At 45.8% G+C, this 13,727-nt stretch overlaps 1 protein-coding gene across 5 annotated transcripts in view; it reads right to left on the minus strand.

The window, feature by feature from the left end:
• Positions 1-8,491, minus strand: part of LARGE1 (LARGE xylosyl- and glucuronyltransferase 1) — a 367,428-nt gene extending 358,937 nt beyond the window's left edge. The window contains exon 1 of one of the 5 annotated variants that reach the window (XM_073324696.1): positions 7,552-8,488. The gene's annotated coding sequence lies outside the window, so the exon portion shown is untranslated. Of the gene's footprint in view, positions 1-7,551 lie in introns of all 5 variants that reach the window. The other 4 variants (XM_073324688.1, XM_073324713.1, XM_073324721.1 and 1 more) reach the window with 4 other exon arrangements.
• Between the last annotated feature and the right edge of the window lie 5,236 nt (positions 8,492-13,727).

Below are 13,727 nucleotides of genomic sequence, written 5' to 3' on the forward strand. Positions count from 1 at the left end.
TGAACACTGCTCAACACACCCCTTTCCCCAAAAAATAACCCTCCTTAACTTTCAAACTTCTCATTTTCATCAGTCTATAGAATCTAAAACTAATGGCATAAAACTGAAATGATTTGTATTTTAAATATATAAGCACATTCTGGGATAAAGGAACAGTTAAGTTGCAACAGAAAATGACAGAGCTTGAACATTCCATTGGGAAATGGTGAGTCATAAAACTTCTCTGGTTAGCAGAGGTGCCAGAGTATCTGTGTTTGCAGTTTATAAGCTTTCATTTAAAAAATAAATTAAATTTCTAGCACCTATGATTGAAAAAATAGGCTGATACAGTACCGTCTTTCTGAATTTACAGACCTGGTGTCAGTACTGCTGCTCATGGCTTCTCCAAACAGTAGCGAAGTGAAACTGATATGACACTAGTTAGTTTCAGAGTTTTGCAAAACTGACTAGAGTCTTAATTGATGAAAGACTGGTTGGTTGATGCTTAGGAAAACTACAAACAGGCAGGCACGGGAGCTATTCACACATAATAATAGCTAACATAAAACCAATAAAGGGGAGAGGTGAGGGAATGGCAAGTAGCTTAGTTCCCTGCCCTCAGCAGAAGACTTAAGGCCTGTGGAGGGGTAGAGTAACATAGAAAATCCTCCCCCAGCCTTCTCTCACCCCCATTCTACAACAGCCAAGAGGCTTGGCAAAGGATAGAGTGGTGTAACCCACCTACTGCACAGAGTCAGAAGGCCAGAGGTCTGAAGAAAAGAGTTCTTCTTTCCTTCCAAGAGCTAGAGAGGGACTTCAAGTTTATCAAAGGACCACTAGATTGAGATCGCTCATGAAGATGGAGCTCCCCCACAGAGTCAGGGACAGCACTCTGATGGGAATCCCAACATCCTCCCTCTTCCCAGCATGTACAGTTTTCAGGGATTGTGCATATTCCAAAAGCCTCCAAGAAAAGAAATGATATTGCATTTTAAAAAAATAATGGCAACGCAGCTAACAAGAGGGTCCCCAAATATAGCTGGTGATGGCTCATTAATATATAAGTTGTAATACATGCCTACCTGTCTGGACAAAAAAACGGAAAAGGGCCATATGCTGCCCTTGATTCATACACACAACTCCCATTGACATCAGTAGGCGCTCTACCTGTGGATGGAGATCAGCATACCTTACAAAGGCTTTGTAGTCAGGTTACAAGTCTCACCCCTCATTAGCCATCAGCTTTGCAGACACCAGGCAAAAAGGGTTAGGTCACAAAAAGAGACAGTTCATATCAAGGCACAGAAAGGAATGCAGACAGACTGAGTGAAAAAATACTTCATTAAGGATCCAATTCTGCCAAGCACAATGTAATGATTCCCACTGAAGTCAACACGACTACTCCTTTGAATAAGGATTAGTCACATTAGTAAGAGTTTGGAGGACTGTGCCTCAGTTTACCTTGTACAGGAATCTATCAGTTCAGTAACAAATATACACAGATATATAGATACACATTTCAGCGTTCCCCTCTCCAAAATCTCTTTGGCAGAAATACTATATAGCCAATACAAAGCCTTACATTGGTCATTTTCTCCAGATCAGACTCTAGTAGGAATTGATTACCTTAAGCTGCCTAAAGACATAGGTATATTCACCCAATGTCCAGCAGGCTTATTTCCATCCATCTAAATGCAGTACCGTTTAATAGCACAGTGATGATACCAGTCTATGGCCCTACAACAGACTATGACGATGAGCAAATTGAAGATTTTTTACAATCAGCTCCAAGATATCATTGATAAGGTACACAAGAAAGATATCCTGATTGTACAAGGAGATTGAAATGCTAAAGTGGGTACTGACGCACAGGCAGATTGGCAAGATTATTGTGGCCCTTTCTGCAATGCGGTAACCAGTGAGAGAGGATTGAGACTTTTGGAGTTTGCCAGCTATAACAACCTGGTTCTTGCAAACACATTAGGAGCACATAAAGCATCCAGACGATCAGCATAGCATGCACCTGATGGTCTACATCAACCAGATTGACTACATCATGGTGCAAAACCAATTTCGTTCTGGGATTAACAGAAGTACAACAATGAGCTTCCCCGGTGCTGATATTGGAAGTGGTCACAACCCTGTGATGCTAAACTTTTGGCTGAGGCTAAGGAAAATCATCACGCCAAAGTTCACCAGAACCAAGTTTGACTTAGAAAGACTCAGAGACCAAATCATTGCAGTCATTCCAAGCAACGATTGGTGGAAAATTTGCCCCGCTGTTTTCTCTAGAGGAAGACGTCGAAACAATGACCAACAATTTCAGTGTTATAATGAATGAGGCAGCAATGGACATCCTTCGGAAATACCACAAATGAAGTACTACAAATGTGTGATATTATAAGAGAACTAAAAGACAAGAACAGCACTGAGGGAGCTGATAAATACAGAGCGATTGGCAGAAAGATCAAGAAAGGAATGAAGGTGGCCAAGGAAATAGGGATTGAAAAACAATGCTCTAAAATTGAAGAGTGTATCAATAATTAAAATAGCAAATGAGCCTTCCAGGTTGTAAAAGTTCCGACAAAGGAAAGATGGACCAAAGCTAATGCAATTCACGACAAAGAAGGGAACCGTCTTACAGAGGAAAGGGACATCATCAATAGGTGGACAAACTACTGCTCTGATCTATACAACCACCAGACAAGTGGAGATCCTAGTGTCCTAGACAGCCCAGATTCAACAGATGAGGATGACTTTCCAATACTGCGTGAAGTGGAGACAGCTGTGAAATCACTCAAGAACAGAAAGGCTACAGGTATTGACAACATCCCAGCTGAACTGTTGAAATTCAGAGGAGAAATAGTAATAGATGGACTCACCAAGATCTGCAACAAGAACTGGCAGACTGGTGAGTGGCCATGCACGTGGATACAGTCACTAATCATCACTCTGCCAAACAAAGGCAACCTGCAATTGTGTCAAAATTACCAGACTATAAGCTTAATTAGCCATCCCAGCAAAGTGATGTTGAAAGTCATATCGAACAGACTGAAGCCACAAGAGGAGAATATCACTGCTGAAGAACAGGCTGCCTTTTGTGCTGGAAGAAGTACCACAGAACAGATTTTCAACCTTCATGTTCTATGTGAGAAGTACTTACAACACCAGCAGGACATCTTCCACGTCTTTGTTGACTGCAAGAAGGCGTTTGACAGAGTATGGCACGAAGCTCTCTGGGCAACCAGGAAGAAGTACAATGTTAGTCATAAACTTATGCTTACCATTAAACAACTGTATGCCAAGGCCAGCAGTGCCGTTCTCGTCAATGGCACAATAGGAGGGGGGTTTCGCACCGCTGCTGGAGTCCAGCTAGGTTGCCTTCTTTCACTCACACTGTTCAACATCTACTTGGAGCGCATAATGATTGATGCCCTAGAAGATCACATATGCACAGTAGGCACTGGGGGGCGAACAATCTCAAATCTTCAGATCGCTGATGACATTAACGTCCTGGCAGGCAGTGAAGATGAATTTGCCAACCTTGTGAAACAATTAGATGAAAACTCCGCAAAATACAGCATGGAAATCAGTGCAGAGAAAACCAAGCTGATGACAAACAAACATGATGGAATCAACTTGTATATCACTGTCAGTGGACAAGAGCTCGAGTCAGGGAAACAGTTCAATATTTGGGGGCAATCATCACTGATGAAGGATCAAAGGCACAAATACTGGCAAGAACTACACAAACAGCAGCAGCGGCGGCAAAGCTAAAGCCAATTTGGAGGAAGAAGAACATCTCCTTGGAATCCAAATTGAAACTGCTGCATGCACTGATCATCTCCATTTTTCTGTATGTGTGTGAGACATAGACTCTTATGGCAGAACTTAAACAGAAAATACAGGTAGTAGAGATGAGATACTTCCGTAAAATCCTGGGCATCTTCTACTTCGACCACATCACTAATGAAGAGGTCCACAACATCATCACCCAGTGCGCTGGGCCACATGAAGACCTCCTGATGAAGGAGAAGTGCAAGCTGAAGTGGTACTGCCATGTAACAAGATCATCTGGCCTATCCAAGATCATCCTCCAAGGGACAGTACAGGGGAAGAGAAGAAGAGGTAGACAGAAGAAGAGATGGACTGACAACATAAAAGAGTGAACAGGAATGGACTATGCAGAGACTCAAGCACTGACACACAATCGTCAGGAGTGGAGACAACTGGTTGATTGCTCATCAGTGATGGTGCCCCAACAACCAATGTGGTTATGGGAGTGATGATGATATTCACCATTGCTCCGTCTATACTGTGGTTTATTAGGGACCATACCTGGACTTTCAGGTAAATTCAATAGCTGGCACAGGCTGTCAATATTACTCTTTATTCTTCTTCCAGCAAACTTGGTGCAAATGCCTCCAAAACCTGAAAGAATTACTGTCCTGTTGTATAATCGAAACCAAATCCAAACTGTCTTGGGCAAATGGAGCACAGAGCTGCCATACTCATATTAGCTATTTTGTTAAATCTCTAACCACACACTTATATTGGTACCAAAATATCTACTAATTATGCTTCCTTCTTTAACTATCAGTTAAAGGGGTGTACTTACTAATGCACTACATCAGAAATGCAAAGCACAGCACAGACTCTGAGCATTAAATGTAGAGGGGACAGGGCACAGAAGGAAAGCTAACCTGTGCCACAGTGGGAGATTAAAAATACCAGTCTAATTAGACACCGGTGATTATGCAGCCATTGAGGAGTTTACATGCTTTGCAGGCCAGGGATTTTCCAATTTAGGATTTCCAATCCCAGGGTGCCTGCGCAATGAGAATTTTTAAACCTGGATGTATCTATCTATATTTTTTCAGTCTTGAAAGGTCTAGTTCATAAGGCCATCTGCCCGACAGTGGATTTTTAACCTCATTTTTTCATTTTGGTATTGGCTAAAAGACTGGAGTAGAGTTCTTTATAAACTACACTTCAATAGCTAGTTTCATTTGTAGCAGAAACCAGCATTTTTCTACTAGAGTTTAGTTTAAATATTTTTTCCGCTGTGAACTCACCACTTACATTTGCACATATTGATTTTCCTTTCAAGCGTAGGACCCTAATGGCGTTAGTGAGAGAGCGTTGGGGGTCTTCATGTGTATTCCTCTGTATTACATTAATTTTTGTGCTTCCACCATTGGAGAAAGAAAAAGCTAGTCCCCCTAGTGTACTGCTGCAGTAGGATCTTGAAAAATCTGTGTAGCAATGCACTGACTAAACTGTATATCCACATGTAGTAACAAAACTAGCTCTTTTTTGTTTGTTTGTTTTTTAAAGCAGAGAACACATAGGCACTTAAAGAATCTACAGTGAAACTATGCAACCTTTCAATTCATTTATCAATTGTTCTGCTGTTCCTCTTTATGGGTAAATGCAATAATAAATGTTGTACAAGAAAATTAATCTGTATCCAGAGGATTTCATTAAATAAAAAGTGTGGACCTGTTGGGAATTACCAACTCTTGTTTTAATACAGTATTTTGTTTCAGATTGTGTTCTAGACCAATTCTTTCCCCTTTTCAATGCACTAATCCAAGGCGAGCTGCAATATTTAGAGATATCTAACTTTACCGGTTTCAGAGTAACAGCCGTGTTAGTCTGTATTCGCAAAAAGAAAAGGAGGACTTGTGGCACCTTAGAGACTAACCAATTTATTAGAGCATAAGCTTTCGTGAGCTACAGCTCACGAAAGCTTATGCTCTAATAAATTGGTTAGTCTCTAAGGTGCCACAAGTCCTCCTTTTCTTTTTGCTAACTTTACCGGTACTTCTCTCAAAGTCCACACCTTTTGAGATAGGAAAGTAATGGCATTTAGCCCTAGAAACACACTTTCCTCTAGCAATTTTAAATAGATGTTATACAAGTCAAGTTCTACACACAAAAGATAAGATCAGTACAGAAATCATGTAAGAACTGTTCAGACTCCTTTTCAGGTTCATTAGTTAATTCTCACCAATGTGACAGTGTGTGACTGAAAAATAAGGCTCCATTTGCTTTTTGGCAATAACCCACCTCGAAAATAGAAAAAGAAAGATGCTGCATTCAGGTGAAACTCCTAAGAAGTAAAGAAGATTGCTTGGCTTGATGCTGTAGCAGGGAGTGAACTTGCTTTCATACTAACCAAATCAGATGGTCTTGTGAGCATATAGCACAAAACAGGACTCTCTCCAAAAGCGCTTATAGAAGAGATTGTCAAATTTCAGGTTACCTCCACAGAGGCAGCAAATTGCTATGTGTTCCCTAGGGAGTTCAATTTAATGAATTAAATGACAATTCACAGACATGGGATAACAACAGAAATCTGTACAAGTGACACACCTAGCAGGGGGCTGCGTATGTGTGTGGGGGTGCATCCACCCCCATTATCAGAATGTTCCAACCAAAAAGGAACATTTAGCCCTGAATTAACAAGCATGATAGAATCTGTTCCCACAAAGGGTTCCTGTTTTGCTAGATTGTCTATCAGGAATAAGTGACTAATAAATGTAGATAGATGGAAGTTGTTTAACCCCTATTGATCCTCCAGAAGAAGGGGACAAGGCTGATAATGAACCACTTTTTTTTAAATTTAACTTAATCAATTATATCAAACAAGCCAAAAAGATCTCTTCTTCAGGTGTTAAAGACACCTTCCTGGACACAGGCATGTCTATTTTAAGCTATTTGATGGCACAGTAAAAAGACCTTGAATTATCTGCCTTGTCTAATATACTAAAGGCATTTTTCTCCCTCTCTCAGCCCCTACTTCCTATACAGTGAAATGCTGTATTGCGTGAGCCCCACTCAGTCTACCTGCTAGCCCCACAAACTGAAGTCTACTGTGCAAAGTAGCTGAGATTTAGAAAGTTCTTAGACACATGCTGAGCTATGGAGAGACTGACATACAACAGAAACGCTTCCCACATAGAAGTTTTACTCAAAGCCCACCTGCAACACCCTTCCCTCTCCTCCCAGTCCCTCTCCTCCCCGCCCCCCAAAAGTCTCTCACCTTTTTCGCCAACTCCACTAGCGGGCTCCTGTGACTTTAAGGAAAACCCTCCGTGCCAAAAGGCAGAAGCTCAACAGTACAATTGGCAACGGCCACCTTTCTGACTTTTATAAGTACCGGGCAAGACACGAGAAAGAGAGAGGAGAGGGGGCAGCAAATGAAAATAGTCCCACCAGGAGTTGATGCAAGGAAACTCCTTGCTCGGGTCTTGGCCAGCGGACCTAAGCGCTAAGCCAGATAAGGGAACCGTTCTTCAGGTAAGGCAAAGGGAGGGGATCTGTGCCTGGAATGCGCTTTCCGAAAGGTATCCCGGTTTGAACATCTGGTCGGCCCCAGATTTGATGGGGATTAAAGTCCAGGATCGAAAACAATAACCCCCGCCCCGCGCGCGCCTTTGTTTGTCAGGCTTGCTTGAGAGGGGGGCGGGAGAGGTGGAGAGACACCCACGATTTCTTTCTATTTCTCTCCCCCTCCGCATTTACAAATCTCTAATGCAGCAGCAGCGACCCAGCCCAGCACCTTACCTCCTCGGCGCGGCTGCGGAGAAGCAGGAGGCTCCCGGTGGGATGGATGCCGGGCTCTCCCCGTGCACCTCGGGACGGGTGCGGACACAGGGGCAGGCAGGAAGCGGACACAACCCCCGCTCCTGCCCCCAGCACAATGAAGCTTTTTCCTCCTCTGCTGCGGGGAGGCAGGTCCCGTTCAGTCGCTACAGCCCGGCGCCCCGGGCGGGTCTCTCCGGGCAAGGGAGGCGCCGGTTTCCCTGCTCTTCATGGGACGCGGGAGCAGTCAGGAGGAGGGTCCCCTCTCCCTCGGGATGCGGAGCCGACGGTTCCCTCCTCTCCTGCCTGCCCGGCTCTCTCCTCAGGGCCTGCCCGCTCGCGTCTCCATGCTGCCCTGGGATGCAGCCCGCCGCCCCCCTCGCCAGTCCCCGGCGGCGATGCGCGCTGTGCACAGGCCCTGCCCGGCGGCCAGCGGGACCCGGAGGCGGGGGCTCCGGTCCGGCCTCCTGCCCCCTCCCCGGGGCCTGCAGACGCGCTCCGCGGGGAGAGGAGGCCCTGCCCCGGCCTGGGAGGCGGCGGGGAGTCCCGGGAAGGTCACGGGCGGCGAGGAGCCGGGCTGGGAAGGCTGCTCCGGCGCCGCTCCCGCGGCTGCCGGCCCGGCCTCAGCGGCTGCCGGGCGCGCCGCGCCGCTCCGCCCGGGCTCGCTCAGTGCCTGCTCGCGCTGCCCGGCTGGGTCCCGCCGCGGCCAGGCTGCCCCCGCTGCCGCCCGTCCGGGGCCAGGCTGCCCCCTCTGGCGGTGCGGCTCCCGGGGCCAGGCTGCCCGCCGCCGCGCGCCCCGGGCTCAGCGGCAGCTGCAGAGACTGTGTGTCTGTGTCGTGTCTGTGCAGCCGAGGGCTGAGAGCAGCCGGAGCCGAGGCGGGGCCAGCCCGCTGACACGCCGCCCAGTGACAGGCGGCGAGGGCCCAACCAGGAGCAGCCCCCTGCTGCAGAGTCCCTCCCCCTCCGTGGGAAGGGGCGGCTGCACCTGGGCTCGGGGTGCCCTGCGTTCGCTGGCGCGCACGCACCCCTCTTGCCCAGCGCAGGCACTGGCTGGTGGAGGGCTCCCTCCTTTGCCCTCTGGAAAGTCCCCTTCTCGGCCCTGCAGGAAGCTAGTCCCAGCAGCCCCCGCCTGGGCTTCCCTCCCCACTCTGTGCAGGACAACGGGCTGTGAAGCACACGCTGGGCGTTGTTATAATATCTGGTACGCGAACCATTTCACCGGAGAGCGCGCGTTAAAAGCAGCGAGCTGCTGCAAAGCCCCGAGTAGGACAGGGAAGCACTGTGGTAAGAGGGGGGAAGAAAGAGGAGCCACCAAGTAATCATCCTAAAGGATAAGAACTGAACAGGACTTACAGCGGCAAAGAGTATAGACTAACAGACGTATTGGAGCATATTGGAGTCTATTGGCACCCTATAGACTAACAGACGTATTGGAGCATAAGCTTTGGTGGGTGAATGCCCACTTCCTCGGATGCATAAGCTTATGCTCCAATACGTCTGTTAGACTATAAGGTGCCACAGGACTCTTTGCCGCTTTTACAGATCCAGACTAACACGGCTACCCCTTTGATGCAGGATTTACAGCGTTCAGCGATAAAGCCAGAGCCAACTCCTCTGTCTGCTGTGGTCCCTTTTCCTCACTCCTCCACTGACTCTGGGATTAATCCCATCCCATGCCCCACAGGTGCTGATTACATATTGTGTGTATGTTTCAGGGAAACCCAATAGCATCTAATATTTCTAATGCCATTAAAATGTCAACTTTTAGTGTAATAAAATAGTATCTAATTTCCTGGTGCCATTAACACATCAAAATGTAATATCAGGTCTTTTAGCTGAAATGCGGCAGAATTTGTCTCTGGGATGTTTTGCTGCATTCTGGAAACGGCTGAGAACCAAGTGATAAAAGTGTGAGCTTTCTTTCTCTCCTTTCTCCCCACAGACATGGAACTACCATTTACACTTTATTTTTATTCGTTGCTTTCATTTCAGTTCATTAATGGTTTTGTAGAATGGATTATGGTAATAAATTAGGGTGTTAAGAAGGAAGTGTATGATAAACTGTGTGGGAGAAGGGAGGATCTGAAATTGGCAAGGCAAAAGTATAATCAGAGCAGAAACTGTAAAACCAGGGAGCAAAATGTAAAAATAAGTAAACACAATTTCATTTAAAAATAAAAAACCCTTTCAGTTTTTAGAGGTTAGTACAACCATCCACATAAAGAGAAGAAAAGCATACGCAGGCTATGAATAATAATCTAAATAATCATGGGTAGCAATAATATGGACACAATTCAACATTCATTGCTTTAGTTTTCCAAGGCAATAACAGAATAGTAACAGGAGGAAATGGCATCTTTGGAAAATGTCATTCTACAACAGATACTTCAACTGTCAATTTGTTCTGTTTTATCAACTATTTAAACACCAGGTCTTATTCAAAGATTGTTTTATGACAGGTTAAAAGAAATCTGCCCAGTACCTGATGCTTCAGCACTGCCCACTGTCTGGTGCTTCAGAATCAGAATGATATCAGATGAACTGAAGTAAATCATGAAGTTGAATGTGCCAGTGATATCTTTTTAAGTGTCATCACCTGTGATGTTTGACATGTAATGACATCCAGGAAAGTAATTTGAAAAGTATATCTGTGTGTATCTGTAAAAGCTACTGAATTCTACCCAGAAATGATGATTTGGAGGAACTATATATGACATGCTGGATGAGATCTGTTATAATAGCTATTATTCCCATGAGCAAAGAGAACTCACAAATGACTGACCTATATAAGTGACAAGTATCAGAGGGGTAGCCATGTTAGTCTGGATCTGTAAAAGCGGCAGAGTCCTGTGGCACCTTATAGGCTAACAGATGTATTGGAGCATAAGCTTTCGTGGATAAATACCCACTTCGCCAGATGCATGTAGTGCAAATTTCCAGAGGCAGGTATAAATATGCAAGCAAGAATCAGGCTAGCGATAATGAAGTTAGTTCAATCAGGGAGGATGAGGCCCTCTTCTAGCAGTTGAGGTGTGGAACACCAAGGGAGGAGAAACTGTTTTTGTAGTTGGTTAGCCATTCACAGTCTTTGTTTAATCCCAAGCTGATGGTGTCAAATTTGCAAATGAACTGAAGCTCAGCAGTTTCTCTTTGAAGTCTGGTCCTGAAGGTTTTTTGCTGCAGGATGGCTACCTTTAAATCTGCTGTTGTGTATTCAGGGATGTTGAAGTGTTCTCCTACAGGTTTTTGTATATTGCCATTCCTAATATCTGATTTGTGTCCATTTGTCCTTTTACGTAGGGACTGTCCAGTTTGGCCAATGTACATACCAGAGCGGCATTGCTGGCACATGATGGCATATGTTACATTGGTGGACGTGCAAGTGAATGAACTGGTGATGGTGTGGCTGATCTGGTTAGGTCCTGTGATGGTGTCGCTGGTGTAGATATGTGGGCAGACTTGGCATCGAGGTTTGTTGCATGGATTGGTTCCTGAGTTAGAGTTACTATGGTGCGGTGTGTAGTTGCTGGTGAGAATATGCTTCAGGTTGGCAGGTTGTCTGTGGACGAGGACTGGCCTGCCTCCCAAGGCCTGTGAAAGTGAGGGATCGTTGTCCAGGATAGGTTGTAGATCACTGATGATGCGTTGGAGAGGTTTTAGCTGAGGACTGTATGTGATGGCCAGTGGAGTTCTGCTGGTTTCTTTCTTGGGCTTGTCTTGCAGTAGGAGGCTTCTGGGTACACGTCTGGCTCTGTTGATCTGTTTCCCTATTTCCTCGTGTGGGTATTGTAGTTTTGAGAATGCTTGGTGAAGATCTTTTAGGTGTTGGTCTCTATCTGAGGGGTTGGAGCAAATACGCTTGGCTGTAGACAATGGATCATGTGGTATATCCGGGATGGAAGCTGGAGGCATGAAGGTAGGCATAGCGGTCTGTGGGTTTTCAGTATAGGGTGGTGTTAACGTTACCATCACTTATTTGCACTGTGGTGTCTAGGAAGTGGACCTCCCGTGAAGATTGGTCCAGGCTGAGGTTGATGATGGGGTGGAAGCTATTGAAATTGTGGTGGAATTTTTCCAGGGTTTCCTTCCCATGGGTCCAGATGATGAAGATGTCATCAATGTAGCATAGGTAGAGAAGGGGCATGAGTGGACGAGAGCTGAGGAAGCGTTGTTCCAGGTCAGCCATAAAAATGTTGGCGAATTGTGGGGCCATGCGGGTGCCCATAGCAGTGCCACTGGTCTGGAGGTATACGTTGTCACCAAATTTGAAATAATTGTGCATGAAGATAAAGTCACAGAGCTCAGCAACCAGTTGTGCTGTGGCATCATCAGGGATACTGTTCCTGACAGCTTGTATTCCATCTGTGTGTGAGATGTTTCTGTAGAGAGCCTCTACATCCATGGTGGCTAATATGGTGTTTTCTGGAAGACTGTAGTTTTCTCAGTAAATCAGTGGTGTCACAGAGATAGCTGGGAGTGCTTGTGGCATAGGGTCTGAGTAGAGAGTCCCCATATCCAGAAAGTCCTTCAGTGAGAATGCCAATGCTCGAGATGATGGGGCGTCCAGGATTTCCAGGTTTGTGGGTCTTGGATAGTAGATAAAATAACCCTGGTTGGGGCTCTAAGGGTATCTTGATTTGTTCCTATGTTCGTGTAGGGAGTGTCCTGGGTAGATGGTGCAGTTTCTTAGTATATTCCTCAGTGGGATCTGAGGAAAGTGGCCTGTAGAATTTGGTATTGGAGAGTTGTCTGGCAGCCTCCTTTTGGTAGTCAGACTTGTTCGTGATGACAACAGCACCTCCTTTATTAGCCTCTTTGATTATAATGTCAGGGTTGTTTCTGAGGCTGTGGATGGCATTGCATTCTGCATGACTTAGGTTATGAGGCAAGTGATGTTGTTTTTCCACAATTTCTGCCTGTGCATGTCGGTGGAAGCATCCTACGTATAGGTCCAGACTGTCATTTCGACCCTCAGGAGGAGTCCATGTGGAGTTCTTCTTCTTGTGCTGTTGGTGAGAGGGTATCTGTGTATCAGTGTGCTGTTCAGTGTTATCCTGAAAGTATTCTTTGAGTTGGAGACGGCAAAAGTAGGCTTCCAGATCACCGCAGAACTGTATCATGTTTGTGGGGGTGGCGGGGCAGAATCAGCTCAGGATTAAACAAAGACTGTGAATGGCTAGCCAACTACAAAAGCAGTTTCTCCTCCCTTGGTGTTCACACCTCAACTGCTAGAAGAGGCCTCATCCTCCCTGATAGAACTAACCTCGTTATCCCTAACCTGATTCTTGCTTGCATATTTATACTTGCCTCTGGAAATTTCCACTACATGCATCCGACGAAGTGGGTATTCACCCACGAAAGCTTATGCTCCAGTACCTGTTAGTCTATAAGGTGCCACAGGACTCCTTGCCTATATAAGCGAGTTACTCTGTCCAGGCTCCTGCGTGAAACTAAAGGATCAGCAGCCATCATGAATAACATGTGTCTTTATATTTTCTTTCCTTGCGGTAGGATTGAAACTACTCTGACAGGTGTGATGAAAGAAAATTGCTGGGGATGTATGGAGGAGGAAATAGACAGTTCTGAATACTGTTAAATTATTGATAAAACAAGGTCACATACCTATTACTGGAATTATCAACAGATGCATATTGTGAGTCTCACACTTTGCCATGCAGACCAGCGAGCGTTAAGGGTTTGATCCTTCAAGATGCTGAACAATTCCTGCAGGAGCAATATAACTGTGTTCACACTGGAGTGGCGGGGGGGGCGGGGAAGGGGGTTATACTACTTTAGTTACACCAGTATAGTTAAAGTGGCTCCTCCAGAATCACGCATGAAGGTTCTGGCTTCACATTTCCTGGCACCTCCTGATACTTGCACACCCCATCTGTGGCCCCACAAAGTTGTAGGACCTCCTCATCAGTCTCCTCCTGGTGCTGGCCAAGATGGCCATCCATCCCTCCAGGAGGAGGAAGCTGGAGCAGGGTGCGTGGATACACTGCAACCGCAGAGTCTATTTCTGATTCCTCGTCTGCTCATGTCTTCAGGCAGAGTTCCTCTGATCAGTGATCACTGACTTCTGGGACTACTTTGAAGAGCAGTGGGTGCTGCTGGGGGTTCTCTGCTCGGTGTCCTGCATAATCAACAGGATCCTG

Source organism: Lepidochelys kempii, chromosome 1, assembly GCF_965140265.1.
Source record: "Lepidochelys kempii isolate rLepKem1 chromosome 1, rLepKem1.hap2, whole genome shotgun sequence".
Lineage (NCBI taxonomy): Eukaryota > Metazoa > Chordata > Testudines > Cheloniidae > Lepidochelys > Lepidochelys kempii.